Source organism: Cetorhinus maximus, chromosome 6, assembly GCF_964194155.1.
Source record: "Cetorhinus maximus chromosome 6, sCetMax3.hap1.1, whole genome shotgun sequence".
Lineage (NCBI taxonomy): Eukaryota > Metazoa > Chordata > Chondrichthyes > Lamniformes > Cetorhinidae > Cetorhinus > Cetorhinus maximus.
The window spans coordinates 119,938,584-119,954,840 of NC_135884.1; the positions used below are offsets into that span (position 1 = coordinate 119,938,584).

At 38.7% G+C, this 16,257-nt stretch overlaps 1 protein-coding gene across 9 annotated transcripts in view; it reads right to left on the reverse strand.

Annotated features, from left to right (window-relative positions):
• tshz3b (teashirt zinc finger homeobox 3b) overlaps nucleotides 1–16,257 on the reverse strand; it is a 107,922-nt gene that overhangs the window by 50,496 nt on the left and 41,169 nt on the right. Inside the window, exon 3 of one of the 9 annotated variants that reach the window (XM_078544391.1) lies at nucleotides 5,932–6,089. The exons of the other annotated variants lie outside the window; for them this stretch is intronic. The gene's annotated coding sequence lies outside the window, so the exon portion shown is untranslated. The remainder of the gene's footprint in view (nucleotides 1–5,931; nucleotides 6,090–16,257) is intronic. 9 annotated transcript variants of the gene reach the window in all.

The following is a 16,257-nucleotide window of genomic DNA, read 5'->3' on the forward strand; positions in this document are numbered from 1 at the left end:
GCACAATTTAGAAGTACATTCTGCAGCATGCAAAGGATGTGCTGCTTTCCCACTTAAGTTGAAATGGACCCAATTCAAGTAAATTTGAATAATTCCCCCTTAAAAACAAACTTTTAAAGTCTCTGTGAATCTTTATTTTTCTCGTCAGGCTACCTATTTTTGATTTTATGTTCTCGTTCCTTTTTTCCAGTCCCCATCAATCGTGTACCAATTACAAGGCAACATGCTTCCAGGCCTCTACCAATACTAGTCCACCTAGCTGGCAGGATGGTCCCTGTGAGAAACTGCCTAGCTTCTAGTGGCAGTTCCCCACAGCAATGTCCCTAAAATTGGCAGTTCAGCAACACTGCGGACTCTCCACATGCCATCACTCCATGTTGCTATGCGTTGGAGCTCTTGATATTTCTATAAGAATTCTATTTAAAAGGAGCCACATCAGTTTTCAGGCAGCCTCAGTTACTGGAACAAACAAGGAGAAATTTTTCTTAAAAAACAATTCATTTTCATTGTTACTGGATACATTCTCATTTGTGCTACTACCTTACAGTTTGCACTGGTTATTGAAAAAAAGTTATCAATTTAGTTTTCAGCACTGCCAGTGGTGGCATGACATTATCATCTCATCATTCAGTTTTGTTGCATACTTTTAATTACACACTTAGTTACATGACATACCAGTCATTTTAGTGGGATGTTATTGCCCTTTAAGATTTGAGAGCTGCATGGTTGGTGAACTGGTGGTATAAAATTGTTGTTTAGAAAGAATGTTGATCAAATATTGGATGATATTTAGCAGGAGGAATGGAGTTTGTGACATTTCCTGGATGACATCATTATAAGATGAAGGAAAGGAAGACTGATGGCCATTTTAAAAACCACCATCTGAACAAAGCATGGCATTTTATATTCTCTATCATGCTGCTCAGCATAAACAATCCTGTTTTTAATTTTATTTAAATTTCTGTAAAAAGTACAGTAATACAAATTATGAACTTTAGTTCCATAAAGAGAGCATTCAAAGTTTGAATTCATGCTTCAGAACATTTATTGGTTTCCAAATCAATAGTGTCCACAATTTAAACCTACTGACTTAGAATTTAGGGATTGCATATTCTATGTTTCTCCCTTTCTTGTTTATATTCATTTTACAACAGATTGACAATCAGAACTACACAGGAAACACCATGAAATTCTGATACCGCAAAATTATTTAGTTTCAGTCAAATCCATATTCAGGTTTGTATTACTGGCAACCAGAGACTGCGACTTATATTCTTCTAATATAATAGATATTTTGCAGCAAACTCCTGTAAAAATTGCATCTTTAATTTTTACCCCATGTAACCAATACTCCAGATTTTACAGTAATTCAAACAGTATACTCTCCCTTAAAATACTTCTGAGAAGTGTAAAAGGGATTTGTAATAAGCAGCCTTCTCACTTAACAAGTGCCTATTCTACTTCCTTACTAAACAATGGCAATACCAAGAGTTCTCTTCCTCTTGAAGATGCACTTCATTTTTGGCACCATTAATTTACTGCATTACACAGAGAACAACAACATTTACAATACCAACATAAAACATGCATGAAAACTATTAAATATATGTTGTAGTATGGTGCCATGTTGTAATTTGTGGCTTTGACTAAAGGTGCCGTTGAGTGGCTGAGAGTATTCAATTCCCTCACCAGTTTCTTGAACAGACTAATATCATTATACAATAGCAGGCAAAGGCTTATACAGAGAACATTGATCCATAAAGCTGCAAGAAACATTTGCCAAACAAAAGGATTGTGCAGGAAGTTCAGCATTTTAGGATCAATTCGGTCGGGCTTTAGGAGAAAAGTTTCTGGTATTAACTGTTGTCAGATTTAGGACATTCATCCTACTTTCCTGGGTGCCTCTTTATAATTTCCAGGTTAATATCCTATTTGTAACTCTCTGGATGCAGGTCAGAGCATCGCCAGGGGCCGAAGAATGTCTCATTATTCAAAGAATTAACCTCTTAGCTGACATGGTACCAACAATGCTAGATTGTTGAGTTTGAATAGAAAATTGAGTCTCACTCTCAAGTGCCATTGACTCAAACTTTTCTTTAAAGCTGAGGCAGAATCTCTAGGGGAGGAAACTGACCAGAGAAAGATGGCAGCATTTGATCCTGGACTGTGTCAGGAACAGTCACCCGGTAGTGATTTTCCCTGAATTGGCCAATTAAAGACTAGAAGGCATGCTCGCCACCCAATTAAAGCCAAAAGAAGACCCTCCAGCTCAGAGGGAGATGAAGCCTGCCATTGCAGGTAAGGGAGAGAGAGGGTGCCTCCATCTTGAGGTGCCCTCTCAGCACTTTTTAAATTATTGCATTCAAAAATGGTCACAAGCAGCCGGGCCATATTGTGGAGCGGGAACCTCCCCACAGGGCGGCCTGCATCTGCAGCTGGAGCCAGGTAGACAGGGAGATCCTCAAAACCTGCCTGGAGCACTGCCCCTCAACCACCGCTGCCCCCCTCCACCCCACAACCCGCTCCAAGTCTGCAGCCATGAGACCACCTCCAGGCAGCTGCACGGATCTAGAGGCCAACTGGAAAAATCCAACTGACCTCTAATAATTGGCCTTTCACTACCTTAATTAGCTACCCACTGCTTGTGGGCAGGTAACCATTCTGCCCCCAGTCCTGCCTCCAGGAAAATGGCCCAGAGGTGGGATGGTGGCGGCAACTGACACACTGGCCAGCTGCACCAAATTACACACCTGCCGACTCCTGTTCTTGCCCCCTCCTGCCCCAGTGTCTGTGGACATAATTATCCCATCTTCCCAATTAGGAGGAGCATAGATTTGTAAACAGAGGCAAACACTCCCTAGGCATCCCCACCAAAAGTCTGAAATATTTGTATCAATCTAAATATTAATATTAAGCTCTTTTCTTACTTCTTACCAGGCAATTACTTTGATTAATGCTAACTGCAGAACTAGATCTTTATTGGAATCAGGCTTTCTGTTCGTGGGAATTTTTTCTTTAAATAAAAATTATAATGAGGTGCAGGTGTAGGTTCCTTATGCTGGGTGGGAACTGTCTGGGCCTGAAATAATCATACATGCTGTTGTAGTTTACAGCATAAACTTTAACAGTTCCGGGTGGGCATTGTTGAATTAGGTATCGGCACATGCTCTGTCTGGCCAGCCCCTACAATCACCTCGATCTAGTCAAGTGTTAATGCAGTTAATTGAATTTAAGATCAATAATGCTTAATTATTACAATTTGACATTGTGAGATGAATGGATTTGTGACTTGAGAAAATGTGCGAGTATTCCAGGAGAGGCAAGTACATTGTAGCCTTCGAGAAATCACAGAGACCTGCAATCGATTGGTGCATAATCCAATTGACTAATGCTCTGACAAATGCGGTCACCACATAACTGCAAATAAGCATTCCATAAGAATGCTCTAACTCCTGTCACTGACCATATCCAGTGCAACACCGTCCTACAATCTGCTTCAGATTGGAATGGAAAGAATGACTACTGGAACTTTAAAGTAAACATCTGGTCTTAATGGGACATCTGGCTTGATTGAAATGGGAATGGTTACTAACTCTTTACCTCCCCACCTTCTCCCCAATAAATGCTAACTTTCTGTACTGCTGAGTAATCCAACTGAAAGCACTGCTTTTGCATTCAGATTTGATCAGCAATGTAGATAATCCATGCTGAATTATAACTTTAACCTTCCTGAAATATCTAACTCTTTGTGTAACAAACTTCCATGGCACTTTTCTGAACAGGAATCTACTTCACATTTTCAAACACCCACTTGAACATTTGATAGCATGCTGATTAATAAAAGAAGGGAGTGAGCACAAAATAAGGAATGCTACTAATACAGATATTCTCTAGATACCTCCAAATGAGTCCGAGTGTGGTTATGTTGTATTTTCCATAGCAGAACACTGGATGACGTCTTCAAGAGGAGCATTGGTTTGGGAGAAAAACTATAGCCCTGGCCAATAGCTACTTTTTAGTGACCATGTTGTCCAAGATTCGCCTCCTCCAGTAAGGATTTCTAACCTGCAATAGCGGCTCACCATTGTCCGAGCCTTTCTTTTTGCCAACCAGCTGATTGAAATCATGGTATTATATCATGAGCGAGACATATTTCTGATGTTAATTACTTCCTCTTTATTCCAAGTGATCATGTAGCACTTCTCACTATGCACTCTTATGACTGGATATTGTGAAATTGTTTCAACTTATTGCTCCCATGCATTGTGGGAATTCCTTTCTAATCCACTACCAATTACTAAACAGTCACAAAATTTTAACATTACAGGGCAATTCAACACTCAGGAGGCCATGTGATGCCAAATTGGACTTTTGAAAATTACAAGTGACCTAGGGGGTGAAACGTGATGATAGTGAATCAGCAGTCTATTTCGCACTCTGATTTTTTTTCTATCCAAATCAAAGACGAAGAAATTTGGGCACGGTGTGAAGTAAGTTGCTAGAAACGCTAAAAACAATTATCTGATTTTTACTTAAAAATTCCACATTATATCTAAAATTACACTGTTATAACAGGCACGAATGAACTAAAGGCAAACTGAATTTTGGGTTCAGACATATTAATACATTGTTCAAAATTTGACTCATAACTTATGACTCACTCCAGTGTTCATTTTTATCCTGTATAGAAGCATCTTATACATTTAGCTAAATTCTTTTAACAGTAAGATCTGTTTCAATTGCCTTTCACTTATCTCAGAATTCTACACAGAGCAATATTAAAATGAACAAAAGTATTAAATCTAATGTGCTATTAAATAGAAACTTTTGTCCTAGCACAATATTATCCAATAGCAACATAGATACAGTTGTTATAATCTTAACCAAAGGCAAGGGGTTAAGGAATTAATAAGGAGTTAATGTCATACAGTACATTTTCTAAGGATGCCAATTACTATAGCGCTGTGGTCATCCTTGATTTAATTTATTGGCGATGTTTTGAAATGACTGAGAATTCTGAAGCCGCAGGAGTGCTGAGCAGGTTCATGCTTAATACACTAGCTTTAAAATCCAGCATGTGCAGGGTAATAAATGGAATATCATCTATTTAATGCTATTAATATAGCCACATGCTTGAAAGAAATGTATGTTGCTTTTGTACATTTAGTGCTACAGCCCATATCCCAACATTATTTATGTAGGCTACACAGTCCCAGCTCTCTAAGAATGTCATTTGAAATATATTGCTTTGCTCAGGAGTGGTGTACGCATACACATTAAAAGCCTTTGAATCAATTGTAGCAAATGCATTAAAACTTCATTAGAAAATACAATAAAAAGAAGCTTTCTGACTATCAACTCCCCATTTTTATTAGGTTTCTACAAACAAGAATTTTCTCCTGAATGGCTAAAATCAACTCACTCTGATCTGCTCTTATAACAGTATATGCTGTGACACTCGCTATTGTGGCGAATTTTTTTGTAGTAGCTGGCCTATAAATTATCACTGCTTGGATATAGTATAGCTGGTTTTTTACAAGTCATGGTAAATAACAAGTTCTAGGTCTGTATTAGTTCAGAAAGTGTCAAGTCCTATGTTGGAAATCTGTAATCACTGATAGTGTTGCTTACATGGCACTAATCATGTTGCTGCATGCTCAGGGCAAAAATAACATTCCGTTTGGTGATGGCGACTGGGAGTTGACAATATCGTTCTCGATGTTCCATTGGATGGTGTGACAGAATCTTGCTGATGGTACCTCGGTCAACCAATCAACTGGTGTATTTCATACTACTGCCAGTAACAGATTAAAATATGCAAGTCTGATTAATTGAGGTTGAGGTGGTTTTTAGTTCAGTCACAATTGTCAACCTACTCAAGGTAGTGATCAACTACTTCAATCATCAGCATCAGTGACAAACTCATTTTACCTGAAAAATCATTGGATGACAATAAAAGACAGCCACTTGACCCACAACTAGACAATCTGTGCCAGAAATTTTTTTTGCATCACTGTCCTTGGCCACGTGCCCTGGGAAGAAGCTGGCACAGACCCCGGCAAAGCTATCTCTTCTTCTTCTTCCAGGTCCTGCACAATGAAAGGAAAAGTAACCTTACTCAAATCACTCTGGGGATCTTTGCTTAGTTGCAGCCTTTATGCCTCAGTCAGAAGATGAGGGGTGTGCACCCCACTTCAGCTAGCTCCAGCAAGTGGAGACTAAAGTGTGGTCTCTAAATACTGCATTAACATCAAGTGGGATTCTTGTCTCTGCATGGATTGACCGCTGGCTCAGCCATGATATTCCTATCTCGGAGCCTGAAAGATTGGCCCAACTCCCGACTGCCACAAGTGGAGACCAGAGCATCAGCTCTGAATATTAGGGTGATGTCAAGAGGGAGTGCGTGCAATCCCCGCATGGTAGGTGGGACATATTAGCCCACCTACATAAAGGTGCTCTGAAGATAAAAACCGCAAGGAAGGCAATGGAAAACCATCTCAACTTATTCTCTTCTAATAGTAACATACAAAATAGGAGCAGAAGTAGGGCATTCGGCCCGTAAAGTCTGCTCTGCCATTCAATAAGAAAATGGCTGATCTGTTTGTGTTTCGAGTTCTACATTCCCATCTACCCCCATTGATTCCTTTGCCTAACGAGAATTTATCTACCCTGGCCTTAAAAATATTCAGTGACCCCGCTTCTACTGCCTTCTGAGGCAGAGAGTTCCAAAGTGCATAGCCCTCAGAGAAAAAGGTTCTCCTCATCTCTGTCCTATAAGGGCGACCCCTAATTTTAAAACAGTGCCCCCTAGTTCTGGACTCACCCACAAGAGGAAACATCCTTTCCACGTCCACCTCGTCAAGAGCATTCAGGATTTTGTATACTTCAATCAAGTCACCCCACACTCTTCTAAACTCCAATGGAAACAAGCCCAGTCTGTCCAACCTATCCTCATAAGACAACCAGCTCATTCAAAATACCAATTTAGTAAACCTCCTCTGAACCACCTCCAACGCATTGACATCCTTCCTTAAATAAGGAGATCAAAACTGTACACACCAACGCCCTGTATAACTGAAGCATAATATCCTCACTTTTATCTTCAATTCCTCTCATAATAAAGGATAGCATTCCATTAGCCTTCTTGACTATATGCTGTGCCTGCCTACTAGCTTTTTGTAACTCATGCACGAGAACACCTAGATCCCTCTACACCTCGGAATTCTGCAGTCATTTTCCATTTAAGTAATATTCTGCTTTTATATTCTTCTTGCCAAAACGTGAACAACTTCACGTTTTCCCATGTTATACTCCATCTGCCAGATTTTTGTCCTCTCACTCAACCTATCTATATCCACCTGTAAACTCCTTATGTCTTCTTCACAACATACTTTCCTACCTACCTTTGTGTTGTCTGCAAATTTAGATACCAAGCGTTCACTCCCCTCATCTAAGTCATTGATGTAAATTGCAAAAAGTTGAGGCCCCAGCCTCAACTGTGGGACTCTACTTGTCACATCCTGCCAAGCAGACAAAGACCCATTTATGCATACTCTCTGTTTTCTGCCAGGCAGCCAATCTTCTATCCAGGCTAATATGTTACCCCCTACACCACGGGCTATTTATTTTCCAATAAATCACTCCTACGTGAGACTTGATTTAGGACCCACCCTAGCGAAGAACACAATGAATAGACCACCTAGTGTAGGAATCCATGTATGGCTACATTTCATCTTATAAAACAATGTATCGCATCCTGCCACAAGAAGAATGATAACTGGAGAGTTTTTTCCTGCCGATTTTTCCAGCCAATTTCTATTCCCCAAACCATTCTTTTTCTAAATCTATTGACCCCTCACTGAGGTACAGGGGTCAGTTGAGGTCCAAGATCTTGCCCAAGTGGTCATTATTCAAGTGTGATCTGAGTATTGGCTGACTATTCAACCACAGCAGCATCACAGCTCAGCCTAATCCTAATGGGCGCTGAGGCAATTGTAGTGTCTTTGCCATCACCATGACGAGGTCAACTAACTCCTCTTTTTCATGGATCATTTCTCTCTTCCATAACCATGTTATACTGGAAAGCTAATGATTATTTTACTGGGACATTCACCACTGGTGACAGATGTTTTTACCTCAAATCCTAATATTCCCCTATTGGCAGAACAAAAGTAGTATTTAGTTTACCGATCAGATTTCACCCGCCCGAGGCGACATGTTCTGAAATGGCCTGGAGGTGGGAACATGACAGGTAAGTCACCACACTGGCATGTGTCAGGAAATGTGCCATTTGCACTCTACCTCAACAATGCACCTTAACTTCTAAACAGTACTTTCTTGATATACCAGTATTATGCTTTTCCACTTCTCACATCACCAATCTTACAGCTTCTCTCAAAGGAGTTACCAATTTAATGTCAATTCATGTTGAATCATGAGCACTTTAATGTTGTGGATGAGTCCAATTAACAACTGGATTAAAACTTCCAAACTAACTGCACTTACAATACACTTACTTCCATATAGAGAAAACTTCCATTCCATTGATTTGGGCTGTACTTGAATTTAGTTCACAGGAGTTAACAGACAGCATTCTGTGGTCAGTTGATGGGTTGGTTGGAATCTGGAGCAGGACCTGATTTCCCAAGGTACCCAATTCCTTTCTTCTCCATTATGAAATTCCATCATTGAATATTTCCTGCTCCTGCTTCCTTCCATACCAATGTCATATCAGTGGGATGATGCCACCCATCAGAAATCTCACTAGTTTCATCTCCAGTGCTCCCAACAGTACTGTATGATGCAGCTATGCTTGCATTGCAGGATAGGATCACAGCAGAAAGGGGTCTCAAAGAGTTCAACATGCTGGAATTCTAATCACAAAGCAATCGGTTGCTTCAACAAGAATGGCAAAAATCAAAATTTGACCAAATGGAGCACAAATGGCCAGCCTCCCACCCTTGATGCAAATGGTGCCAACCCAAATAATTGGAAATGACCTAGGACCAATGACTGGAGCATCCACCCCATTGCACCAGCAGCAAAATGTGACTATTAGAATTTTGAGGTCAGTGCTTTCTTGAAATATTTAAGATTATAAAGTAAATATTGTCATCAAATGTTCCAGGTGGCAATAATGGCTACTAAGAATATTACTGATGAAAAATTAACGCAACACTGCCTTCTACTACATGGCTTTATCATTTCTGTAAGAAACTCATAACATCAAAAATCTTGTTTCACATCAACTCTGCTCACTAGTCTTGATGTCCAGCTTACTAATTTTCCCATAACCTGGTGGCTACTCTATAAGCAGTACTCAATGGATGTAGCAATGTCCTTCCACTTATTAGGCTGGTTTTAACCATTGAAATCTAAGCACAGTAGGAGACAATTTGTCTTATGGGTGATTAAGACGTAAAACAGGAAGAGTCTATATTCAATTTGTATCAAGTTACTTGGCCTCAGCCAAGATGAAAGAAAATGCTCTGTAGTGGGCTACAGCATGCCTGCGTTAGAGGACAAAAATTAGCAAATGTTCCTGCTCTTGATCACTATCCAGCAATCCCTGTTGGAGTCACCAATGAAACTGTACCCCAGTTCGGAAGGAGAAAGCGGTGATAAACAAAAATTTCAGGAAAAGTCTGATTATTGTTCATTTTCTGCCACTTTCTGTGAATACTGTTGCAAATTAACAACCCTGTTTAATCTTTTGAATTTGTTCTGTAATAATTTATCATTCACCCTTCTTACTGTCTTTACAACTATCATACTTCTAAATAGCTATTTCCTTAACAATAAAATGAAAGTCACATCTATAACAATATTCAGCCATTACTGAACCCTCAATAGATCAATGGAAACCAATGCCGAATTTTACGACCCCGTCGTGGTGGGGACAGGGCCCTAATATGCGGCAAGCAGTTCAAAAGTCCATTGATTTCGGTGGGACCGTAAAATGCCGCCGGCGTAAAATTCCACCCATGAAGTAATTAGGCCCTAATTTTGCCATCTCACAGATGCACAACTCCAAAGTTAGGCAGAACTGGACCAGACTCCAGAGTTAGATTTTTTTTTTTGATCCATACAAGATGTTTTTTGGTTTTGTGAATTACAGGAATTCACATACAGTACATTTTCTGTCTTATGATTTCAATGGTCACTAAATATGTATTCTATGTAACATTTGCATTCAGATATGGTTTGTTATGGTGTTTCTTCAAAAAGAAGTGTTCTCTTGTAGGAAGGAACAAAATAAATACTGGGAGTGCAGTCTTTTTTCAAAATTCAAAGCTTAGATTTATATTGCACAGCCACGTAGAAATAGGAGGTAGACCATTCAACTACTCAAGTATGTGCTGCCATTCAACTGGATCATGGATGATCTATACCTCAACTGTGACTTGTCAAGTTTGTCAGAAACATCCCAAGTGCTTCATATGTAATAAATTACTTGGGAGTTGTACTCACTGTTATAATGCTGTGAAGACAACAGCCTTTTTTTTTACACAGCAATGTCAAAACAGAAATTAGATGAAACCCCAGTTAATCTATTTTGGTGCAGTTGGTTGAAGTGTTGGAAGTCCCTGCTCTACTTAGAATCATGCTATGAGATCTTTAACATATCGCCAGAATTGGCAGGTGCAGCTTTGGTTTAATGCTTTCTTTGAACTCTCTCTGGTTACTTAGTTAGTTTTACACTGAATTATCAATCTAGATTATGTATTCAAGTCCTGGATAGAATCACAGAAATTAAACACAGAAGGAGGAAGCTTAGCCTAATGCGCCTCTGCTGTTACTGGTTCCTCAACTGAAGCCGCCACTACATAGAGAGATATTAAACACTTCATGACAAGAAACACTAATCCATTGTTTTCAGCAGGGTTGAAATAGTAATGAACAAATGTCAAACTCCTTTGTTCACTATTCTAACAAAGCTGTTAATCTATTTAAAATAATGGACAAAGGAATTCATTAAAAGTTAACAGGTTCTTTGCAAACATTAAAGTAATAACCAATCTTATTACCAAACGTGTATTTCACTTCTCCAGGTTGGTTAAACAATAAGAGATTACAAATTTTATTTCTCAGTGAAAGTCAGTAATGGAGTTTTGAAGTTTTATTCTCTGTAGTCCCATAGTACATGAATTAGAGCATCATCACTTTTTCAATATAAGCAGAGCTCTGCTATATTTGAATTCACTGCAAGAGGCAATAACTTCACTTCAAACAAAAGTGCCATTCTATTCAACTGAATGATAAGAAAACTGGAAGTTTTTAATCACTGTATAAGTGCCTTCCAGTGTTAAGAGTTCAGTATATGATGCTGACATTTAATTGTGGGGTTCAGATAATATGAACCACAAAATAAAAATTGAAATATTATCTGGGCTTTGAAATGAGGCTGTATTCTCAACTCCTGTACTAGTTTCTATATAAATAAATTTCGATTTTGATTGATTTAGGTCTTGTCACTGGGCCGATATATAAGCATCCCTGAATCGCAGGAGCACTTTGTAACCTCACCATTCAGAACCAAGGAATGTAATTAGTAGTAGATTATGGGGAAATTGCATGGATAGAACGTTTAGTAAATTCTCAAATCGGAAAACATACATACACACTTGCACGAACAGCTCTAGATGTGAAGACCTGTTTTGGCCTAAAATAAAAGCTATTTCCTGAGCTGCATTCTCCTCCTGCTTACATTAATGAAACAGTTTTAATAACATAGCTTCACCGTGCATTGCCTTTATACATTGTGCAGGTGCTCTGTCAATTGAAATATGAAGAATGTGATAGATGGATTTCAGTTAGGTAAGGATATCAAGAGGTCCAGAACGAAGGTGGATAAATGAAGCTGAGGTAGGGATCATTGTGATCAGCCACGATCTAATTCAGTCGTAGAAAAGCTCAAGCTAATTTTTGCCTGATTATACTCCTGTGAAGTGCCTTGTGATGTTTTACTATGTTAAAGGCTCTATATAAATGCACGGTTCTGTTGTTGATACCAGGGCTTATAGGATTAAGTTATGAGGACTGGTTGCACAAACTTGGCTTCTGTTCCCTTGAGCTTAGATGGTTGAGGAATGATCTAATTGAGTTATTAGATCTTCTTTTCCAAATAATCTAAACAATACAGGAGCAGGGATAGCCTATTCTGCCACTTGAGCTTTTCTACGACTGAATTAGATCATGCCTGATCACTATGATCCCTACCTCAGCTTCATTTATCCACCTTCATTCTGGACCTCGATATCCTTACCTGACTAAAATCCATCTATCACATTCTTCATATTTCAATTGACAGAGCACCTGCAGCCTTTGAGAAACTAGTTCCAGGTTCCCACTATCCTTCCTATAAAAAAGTATTTCCTGATTTAATCCAAAATGATCTAGCTCTAGAGCATATGATTATGCCCTTGTTCTGGATTCCCTCACCAGAGGAAATAGTTTCTCTGTATCTACCACATTGAATTCCCTAATTATTTTAAATACCTCAATTAGGTTATTCCTTAACCATCTAAACTCAAGGGAATAGAAGCCAAGTTTATGCAACCAGTCCTCATAACTTAATCCTATAAGCCCTGGTATCAACAACAGAAACTTGCATTTATATAAAGCCTTTAACATAGCAAAACATCACAAGGCACTTCACAGGAGTATAATCAGGCAAAAATTAGTACTGAACCAAAAAAGGAACCATCAGAATACTTGGGTAAGCTTGGTCTAAAAGAGATGGGTTTTAAGGAAGGTCTTACAGGTGGATAGTAGGGAGGTTTAGATAGCAAATTCCAGAGCTTAAGGCACAACCACCAATAGCGAAGGAAAGGGAGTGAAGGATAAATGAGAGGTCAGTGTTGGTAAATTTGTGCTTTACCACCCAGTACGTGGTTCAGTGCCCAACATGGAATGAGGTACTCCAGCTGGGGTCTCAGTATGGCTCTGTACAACTGAAGCATCATTTCTTCATTTTTGAATTCCAATCCCCTTGAGATAAAGGGCAACATCCAGTTAGTCTTCTTGATCATTATTTTATACCTGTACACTAGCTTTTAGTGATTTGTGTACACGGACACCTAAATCCCTCTTTTCCTTCAGAGCTCTCAGTCTCTCATCATTAAGAAAATATTCTGATTTGTCTTTCTCAAATTGGAAAGGGATAATGTCTCACTTATTCTCATTGAAGTCTATATGTTATAATTTTGCCTACTCACTGACTCTTTCCATGCAACTTTGTAACTTCCTCACTTCATCCACACAACTTACTGTGGCTCCTAGTTCACTGTTAACTTCAAACTTGGGTACACAACTCTCTACTCCTTCATTCAAGTCATTAAAAGCCCAGGATTTTCTGGAGCAGGCCATTTCATTGTGTGCACCATTAGTTAGGCTTTCTCCCTCACCCTTCTGCTCATCGCTTTGTTGTGCCTCAAATTGCTGGAAATTCGAGCAGACAACGCTGTAGTGAGGGCAATGGGGCATCTCGGAAATCTGTGAATGACAGAGCTAACAGCCTATAGCTCCTTAACCAATGAGAAAGAATCTGAGGAAAGGAGAAGGAAACAGTTTAAATTAGGATCAAATCAGGTACAGAAAGAGAATTAAAGGGAAGGAAAGATTGGATTGAGAAAGGGAGAAAAAATAGACAGAAAGGCAAGGTAAAAAAAAGGTTAAAAATGTTTAAAAACAGTTAATAATGCACAAATGCAGCAATTTCTTGAAACTGCAGGGAGGTTGAGGGCGAGCTGCTGTTTTTGCAAAGCTAACAATGGAGTGGTGCAAATCATCCAGCAGGGTAAGTCTTACTCGCCACAAATTGCTGAACGATTTACATCACTAATGACAGTGTGTGCATTAACCTTGTCATTATGTTGCCAGCAAATTCTGGCCCATTATATATACTGAAAAGCTGAGACCATGGTACAATTCCCTAGGAAACACTACTTATCATATCTTGCCAATCACAGAATGCTCCCTTTATCCATATACTCTCTCCTACTAACCAATTATCAATCCATGTCACAAGTTTACCTCCAATTCTACACACACTCATTTTTACGAATAATCTCCTGCGCGAAAACATATCAAATATCTCCTTCTGGAAGTTCACATCAAAAACATCCATTGACACTCCCCTATCCATCATGCAAGTGACCTCCTCAAAAAACTCAACCACGTTAGTCATACACACCCTGGTCTTTACAAGTTTATGCTGATGCTCATTGATCGCTGATGTCTATCAAGTGCTCAGTCACTTTATTGCTGACGATAGATTCCAGTAACTTTCTTTGTGGTTGATGTTAAACTGGCAGGTCTGTAGTTATCTGGTTTCTCCCTCCCTCCTTAAATAATGCAGCATCATTTTCAACTTTCCAATTCAAAGGTATGATTTCTGAAACTAGTAATCTTTGGAACATTATGACTACTGCATCTACAATTTCTTCTTCTATGTCTCTTAATAACCCAGGGTGGAAACCATCAGGTCCTGAAGATTTTTTTTTATCCTAAGTTCTATTATTTTTCCCATTACCATTTTAAAAAAAAACTCACATTAAATCTTCTAAGTTCATGCCCTTGGCTTGGTCCTTGTGCAGTTGGTATTTCGCTCTCTTTGTCTACGTTACTATATCAGATACGCAATTACCACACCATACATACTCTGTCATATGTGCATGACTACATTATATGTGCAATGCATCATGTGCAGGAACTGCTTCATGCATGTATGATTTCACAATTAAAATGGTGGTACGTTCTTCTACCCTGGGCACAGTAACCTTTTGAAGAGGTTTTGAGGATGTCAGCACCCCATTGTTAGGTTTAAATGTTTGTACAGTGAAGGCATCTTTTAATAGCACTTTATGGAATCACAAGCCTGAAAAAACCAAGACATAGCTGCCCACACAGAAAAGTACAGAAAACAATACCTCCTACAAACCCAAAGCCCTCTTTGTCAGTTGGTGAAGAATACGCCATAGGATATTATTCAGAGAATTTCTACAGGCTCCATGAAGCTCTTAGCATAGCTTTTTTTTTAATAAATTCTAAAAAACCTATAAAATGAATCATAAATCCTACAGAATTTTTACAATCTCATAGATCTTAGAACACCCAAGGGACACGAGTTTGGATTCCCTTTTTTTCTCTTTTAAGTTGCTTTGTTTTAGTTTTTGTAAAAAAAAAGCTCACTATTACAAAATAATCAAGAATGTGCAAATTTCAGAATCTATACCCACCTGCTCTGACCTTGATATTTTATGTCAGTCCTGAAAATGTAAATTAAAATGTTACTCTGAATTTTTTTAACTTCATTGAAATAATGATGGGCAATGTCTGCAGTTCCATTTAATAAGTATGATATATGTAGCCTGTGCAGAGTAAAAAAAAAATGCATATTATCGCCCTAAAACTACTCTTCTTGTCCAGCAAGAATGCATTCAAGTATGTAGTGATCTGGGGATTTATAGGTTCTTACTGCTACAAGTAGTAACTATAGTTTTATTCGTATAACAGCTTCATAGTTGAACATTTACAAAATCTCAAATGACAAAATTAATGTTCTGTGAGAATAGTTGAAGTGTTCCACTAAATTGGCAGATTATGCAAAAAACTATTGAGAACACTGTTAATCATCTGCTCATGTCATTTACTGAAAGGGATCTGACAGCATATTTACATTAAACACATCTGACTCCCTATTTCCTATGTGCTGTAAGCTTTTTTTTGCCAGTAACACTGAATCATTCAAGTGGTACCCGGCAAGCAGAAACTTGGGTGAGTAGAATGGTTTATGGATTGTTTAGGGTGAGCATTGCTTTTAATAGCATCAACTCTTGTTCTGAATTAGTAACTAACTGCCATTCTAAAGCTTGGTTAATTGAATAACAGCTGTTTTTAAAAAATGACATGAAGTGGTATTGCGTGTTATTTATTGATTTTGCTAAAAATAATTGATAGTATAAATTGCCAAACCTGTCACTTTAAAACAGCTAGTTCTTTATCTGTGAAAATATTAAAAGTAATTGGAAAGCAAACATAGAGTCTGATTATTTGTTTCAAAATGGACGGACCCTCCAGCCATCAATAAATTTGGATTATTGAAGCTACCTTCAAGGAGGCATCCGGGGTTCATCTCCCACACTTTCTGCACCAGCAGATAAATGTACTTATTGTTTGAAAGAAATCAGAATGCACTTTGAGATGCTGTAGTCTGCCATTGCCGGGAGCATTTTCAGTTTCCTTAAGATGATTTTA